This window comes from Pygocentrus nattereri, chromosome 1 (assembly GCF_015220715.1).
Source record: "Pygocentrus nattereri isolate fPygNat1 chromosome 1, fPygNat1.pri, whole genome shotgun sequence".
Lineage (NCBI taxonomy): Eukaryota > Metazoa > Chordata > Actinopteri > Characiformes > Serrasalmidae > Pygocentrus > Pygocentrus nattereri.
Window position 1 is genome coordinate 14,812,787 of NC_051211.1, and position 6,641 is coordinate 14,819,427.

The following is a 6,641-nucleotide window of genomic DNA, read 5'->3' on the forward strand; positions in this document are numbered from 1 at the left end:
AGCCAGTCACCCTCAAGTTCCACCGTCTCCTGTAACGGGCATGGTCGTCACATGAAGTTTTCAGCTTTGCGTTCTCTTTTTGTTGATGGTTGATTGTAGACTGAAGCTCGGATATTGCCTTTTTGTTCACGTCTATAGCGACGGTATTAGCTTCAATGCGCTTTTCAATGCCTTTCAAAAGTTCTGTCTGATTGTCCATCTTAATGTATGTGTATATAAACTCACTCACGATATTTATGTATGTATGGATGTACAGAGATTAAAAAAACAAACACGCAAACACGCCCGCGCACACACGCATATACATGTACATATACACATATTTACACGCACGTCTACTGGGCGGCGCGGTGGCGCAGTGGGTAGCACTGTTGCCTCACAGTGAGCACAGCGTGGGTTCGATCCCCACGAGGGTCCTCACTGTGTGGAGTTTGTTGCATGTTCTCCCCGTGTCCGCGTGGGTTTACTCCGGGGGCTCCGGTTTCCTCCCACAACGAAAAGACATGCAGGTTAAGCGAACTAAGTTGCCCAAGTCAGCCGGGAACACTCATGGAGCGATGAGGGCAAAAAAAAAAAAAAAAAAAAAAAAAAAATTTGCATTTGACCAGTTTTCCCTGTATTTCACAATGACAGGAAAATATTTAAAGAAGAGGCAGCGCGTTTGAGAGGTAGGTTAAATTTGTCAATATAATGTAGTAGTTGTGTGTATGTGTATATAAACTCACTCACGATATTTATGTATGTATGGATGTACAGAGATTAAAAAAACAAACACGCAAACACGCCCGCGCGCACACACGCATATACATGTACATATACACATATTTACACGCACGTCTACTGGGCGGCGCGGTGGCGCAGTGGGTAGCACTGTTGCCTCACAGTGAGCACAGCGTGGGTTCGATCCCCACGAGGGTCCTCACTGTGTGGAGTTTGTTGCATGTTCTCCCCGTGTCCGCGTGGGTTTACTCCGGGGGCTCCGGTTTCCTCCCACAACGAAAAGACATGCAGGTTAAGCGAACTAAGTTGCCCAAGTCAGCCGGGAACACTCATGGAGCGATGAGGGCAAAAAAAAAAAAAAAAATTTTGCATTTGACCAGTTTTCCCTGTATTTCACAATGACAGGAAAATATTTAAAGAGGAGGCTGCGCGTTTGAGAGGTAGGTTAAATTTGTCAATATAATGTAGTAGTTGTGTGTATGTGTATATAAACTCACTCACGATATTTATGTATGTATGGATGTACAGAGATTAAAAAAACAAACACGCAAACACGCCCGCGCGCACACACGCATATACATGTACATATACACATATTTACACGCACGTCTACTGGGCGGCGCGGTGGCGCAGTGGGTAGCACTGTTGCCTCACAGTGAGCACAGCGTGGGTTCGATCCCCACGAGGGTCCTCACTGTGTGGAGTTTGTTGCATGTTCTCCCCGTGTCCGCGTGGGTTTACTCCGGGGGCTCCGGTTTCCTCCCACAACGAAAAGACATGCAGGTTAAGCGAACTAAGTTGCCCAAGTCAGCCGGGAACACTCATGGAGCGATGAGGGCAAAAACAAAAAAAAAAAAAATTTTGCATTTGACCAGTTTTCCCTGTATTTCACAATGACAGGAAAATATTTCAAGTACAACAATAAACTTTTATTTAAAACTCAACAAAACCATAGAGTTAAATTAAAAAAAGAGTTACCGTGATCTACCTTTATAGTTCTTTTCGATTTAAAGGACAATAAACTCTTCTTATACCATGTAAGAGCCGCAATAGAGAGAGACAATTTAATCCATCTTTTTTATGCTCCACTAGGGGGCAGCTGCGTGTAAGGCTCCTGAGTTCAGTTCGTAGCTGCGAGAGAAAGGAGCAACACAGTTTTTGACCGTGTGACTGTGAATTGTTTTATTTATTTATTTTTTCAGCAAACGTTTTCAAACTATTCAAGCGTTCTGTCATGCGCGTATGAATCAGTGACTCCTGCAGCTAGTTGTGGTGCAAAACAGGATCATTTAGACGGAGTGCCACTACATTAAGTCCAAAACTGCTCCACAAGCATCTAAGATGAAGACGATGGCTAAGCGCTAATAGCTGTTTCAAAGGGAAAGAGAGAGGCATCGCTCGGTTCCTCAGTGCAACTACGGTGGCAGACTGCAAGAAGAAGCTTTAGAAAAGGTAATGAAAATACTCTGGATGATGCAAAGTGCAAGTTCTCTGTGAAACTTTCGATAGAATTGCTTAAGTTTGTGAAGATTACAGCTGCTAACAAGTGCGAGAAAAGCGCTGAGCTAGTAGCGCCTGTTGAGTTTCTCCGTGTGTAGATCGAGTAACCTAGACGTGAGCCGTACACGTTCTGTATTTGGAAGTTGCGGTGCACTTTGAGAAAGAAAGTATTATAGAAGTACTTGGTGGCACACTCTTTACACGTTGGCTTTATAAAAAGGAGGAAGGGAGCGAAATCGTTGACACGGTAGAAACGGAACATAAGAGAAGGCGCAGATTAACTGAGAAAGCGTTGCAAGAGCAGCTGCACAGGTTAATAGCAACAAGAAGAGGAACTTTGGCACGAATTACAAGTAAAATCAAAGAAGTTGAGAGGTTGATGAGTGATGCTAACAATTTGAAGAGAGTGCAAGATGTCATGCGGCATGATTTCATGAAAATTGTAATGGAGTTCACAGATCTCAGTAGAAAAATAGGAGATCTTTTGGATGAGGACGAAAAGAACGCAGATCAACACAACTGGTTTCAGCCTAAGATGGTGACAGTCAATCAGTTTGTGGAGGAAACTGAAAAATGATAAGATAAGATGGATCAGAGTAGCAGGAATAGCTTTGCACATTTTCAAATATTCTCTGCGAATACAAACCAAATTAAATTTGTCAACAAATTTATTGTGATCTAACAGAACAGCACTACTGTCTATTAAGTCAGTTACAAACAGAATACCTTTCTCATACCAGATTGTGGAATTTAGATAACTGGATAGGAATCTTGCTTAACTCAAAATCACATTTAAGTAAAAAGTCCAGGCCACCAAGTTTTTTTAAATAAAGCTCTAGGAACATGAAACCACATAGAGTTGGGAAATGACAGGTAAGTTTTCAACCAGTTTACTCTGACTGAACCAATTAAGGCTTCAAAATCTAAAGCATTAACACCACCCTTATTATATTCTCTAATTAGTTGAGATCTTCTTAAATAGTGAGTTTTGTTCCTCCAGAGATATTTTAAAATAATCAAATTAGCCTTTTTAATACTTTTATCAGAGGTAAACACAGAATGACATGGATAAATCAATTTGGATACACCCTTAGCTTTAGATAAAAGAACTCGTCCAAAAATTGTAAGATCTCTAGTTAACCAGTGGCTTAGGGATTTCTTCATCTCTACTAAACGTTCTTCAATATTAACCTCTTCTCTTCTAATAAGATTCCTTGAAATTATTATTCCCAGATATTTCACCTCGGACTTGACTGTAATGGAGGCAACAGAAGTCTCAGAGCAAGAATGGATCGGGAGCAATTCACATTTCTTAATATTGAGACAGAGACCGGATGCACCAGAAAAAGTTAAAATGGATTTTAATGCTATGTCAACCATAGTTTTATCTTTTTAAAAAAATGGCAGTATCATCAGCAAACTGACTTACTTTAAATTCTTTATCAAAAATTTTAATACCATGTAAGTTTGCATTTTTATTAATTAACAATGTAGGCATTGTGTTGTCAAGATGAATAATTTTGGTGAAATCGCACAGCCTTGTCGAATGCCTCTTGACATACTAAAGCTAGAGGTCATTCCTGTGCCAAGGGATACTGAACTACTTATATCTGTATAAAACATCTTGACTATATTACAAAATTTCTCCCCAAAACCCACATATTTTAAAGTTTCTGAAATAAAGCAATGCTCCAATGAGTCAAAAGCCTTCTAGAAATCAAGGATTAAAATCAAACTGTCATGGTCAATAAACTGTCTATAATCCAACATGTCAAGAATCAATCTGGTATGATGATGTATATTCCTCCCCTTCATGAAAGCCCACTGACATTCGTTAATCACATTTGCTAAACCACTATTTAAGCAATTTGCATAAACAAGAGCTAACAATTTGTAATCAGTACATAACAAGGTAATGGGTCTCCAATTTCTTTGTTAGCCTTGGGAATCAAGGTAATAAGACCTCGCTTCATAGTGGGAGAGAGATATTTGTTTGAGATATATTCCAGAAGGGCGTCAAACAACAGCAATCGTATGTCGTTCCAAAAGAAAATATAAAATTCAACAGTTAAATCATCAAGGCCTGGTGACTTACCCTTAGCCATTTGATGGATTGCTCTATCTAACTCTTCAATTTTCAAGTCATCCTCCATAATGTTTTTAAATTCAGAGTCAATTGTTTCAATAGATTCACTAATTTCACTGAATAATGACTGACAGTTAAATTTGGAATGATTAGAACAGTACAATTTACTATTAAAAAATTGAATCGTTTGGTTTATTAAATCAGAGTCTTCAGTAACAATACCATTGATATTTAATTTCGAGATTTTCTTTTTGGACTGTCTCTGTTTCTCAAGACCAAAAAAATATGAAGAGTTCCTTTCACCCTCCTCAATCCAACGAGCCCTAGAACGAATAAATGCTCCCCGGGAATTCTCCAAAAATAGGTTGTCTAACTGAGATTTGAAATCTACTACTTGGCCTCGCTCCTCAGTTCATAACATTGGCTTTGCACATAAAGTAGTAATATTACTAACAAGTTGTAATTGTTTGGCCCTCATCTGTTTAGAAGCATATTTACCTATCCTAATTGCTGCTGCCCTAACATTGAATTTAAACCACTCCCATTTATTCAAAGGTGACATTTCCAGTAGTGAAATATCTTCAATGAGATTCCTAACTTCTATACAAAAATCCTTATTAAGCAAAAGGTTACTATTAACTTGCCAAATTGAATTCAAAGGTGCTTTACATTTGTTCAAAGAGAGGAACAAGCTAACTGAACAGTGATCAGTTAAAGGAGATGCTGAAATTTCACAACTTAAAATACTATCAGTCAAATTGGGAGGGATTAACCAGTAGTCTAGCCTAGAACACTGACCATTACTGGAAGCATTAAACCAGGTGTACTGTCTGATGTTGGGATTTCTTGTCCTCCAACAGTCTGTCAGATTAGTACTAGTTATTAGTACAAGTTATTAGTACAAGATTAGTACAAGTTATGGAAAATATCATCAAAGAGATGATGCTGCCCTCTAGAGGGAAGACAGTCAACTGAGCTGTCTGGAACTACATTAAAGTCTCCTCCTATAATAACCTGATCTGTCGAGTATTTTATCTTCTGCACTGTACAGGCCATGCAAGGCCTGAGTATGTTGAACATGTAACAGGATGTGATTAAGTGCTTTAAATCAGGGATTAAATATCAAAAGCCTGTGAAAGGTTGAGAGTAAACTCTTTCAATAACATGTAGCCTTACATTTTTTTGAATAAATGGAAGCTATTGTTTAATTATCTTTTGGAATAGTGTTGGAAAATGATTGTAAAATGGAAATGGTGAAATCTTGTTGGACTACTATAAATTACTCTAGTAATGTGTGTAGTAATGTAACTATTATGGGTAGTGGGCTTTTTACCCAGCCCCAGCTCCGCAAAGATGAAAATGCATACCCAAGCGTAAACCAGGCTTGAGTGAGACGACTGCCTTGGAAGCTAAGAAATGAAGAATAGATTCTGAAAGTTTCCTGTTGGGTTGAATATCTTGAAATCACTTCAGTGTGATGTATGTCATATTTAGTTATTTATTTATTTAATTTCTAACTCTGTTCTTTCTTCTGTTTTGAGTTCTAGATGATCTAGACAGTGATGTTGCTGGCTTCGTTGGCTCTGTGCTACCAAACTCAAGGGCAAATGAACTGGTATTGAAGACCATCCAGACATTGAGTGTGGAAACCCTGAAAGTCCTGAATTACGTCCAGGGGGCAGATCTGGTCAATGTCCTTAGGCCAGTTGAAGCTGGAAAACTGGAGACCTATAGCCACACCCAGAGGAACAATGAGCTCTCTAGCCACACCCAGAGGAACAATGAGCCCTATAGCCACGCCCAGAGGAATGATGAAAAGTGTCATGCAGAGACTATTCATCTTCCAGTATGTGTGAGAAAATGTCTTTGAGCAATTGAAAATAAAATGTGCGTATTTTCTGATTATTGCTGCGTTTTTTTTTTTTTTTTTTCAAAACCCACTGTTGATACAATTTCAATCTAGATGAATGTAGCATCATTCTGCTGGTTATAGCAAACTATGCTGCCTGGCAGTGCACAAAACAATAGAAACAGACGGTTAAAACAAACGTTAAGACAGGTCTGGGGTTGTCTTGAAGGTAGGACAGAATTGAGGACATTTTGCCTAGTGAGGATGTTTCTATAATACTGATTTCTTATCTGGAGCTAGGACAAGATAATGAACTTAAGAACTGCTGTTCTGTAAAAGCTAATAAGTAAAAGACAATAAATGCAAATAAACAAACGCAGTAAAAGTAATAATAAAGTGTTGTTTACAGTAACATCATTATTTGTTAGTAGAAAACAGTTAGAAAATCTGTTTGTGCTATAGATTCAGATTTCTTGATAAAATAAA

The 6,641-nt window shown here is 38.6% G+C and overlaps 1 long non-coding RNA gene across 1 annotated transcript; it reads left to right on the forward strand.

Annotated features, from left to right (window-relative positions):
* Positions 1-1,832: 1,832 nt before the first annotated feature.
* LOC119264350 lies at positions 1,833-6,211 on the forward strand. Its single transcript, XR_005130974.1, has 2 exons — positions 1,833-2,172; positions 5,854-6,211. It is a non-coding gene; the product is annotated as an uncharacterized LOC119264350 (long non-coding RNA).
* The last annotated feature ends 430 nt before the right edge of the window (positions 6,212-6,641 follow it).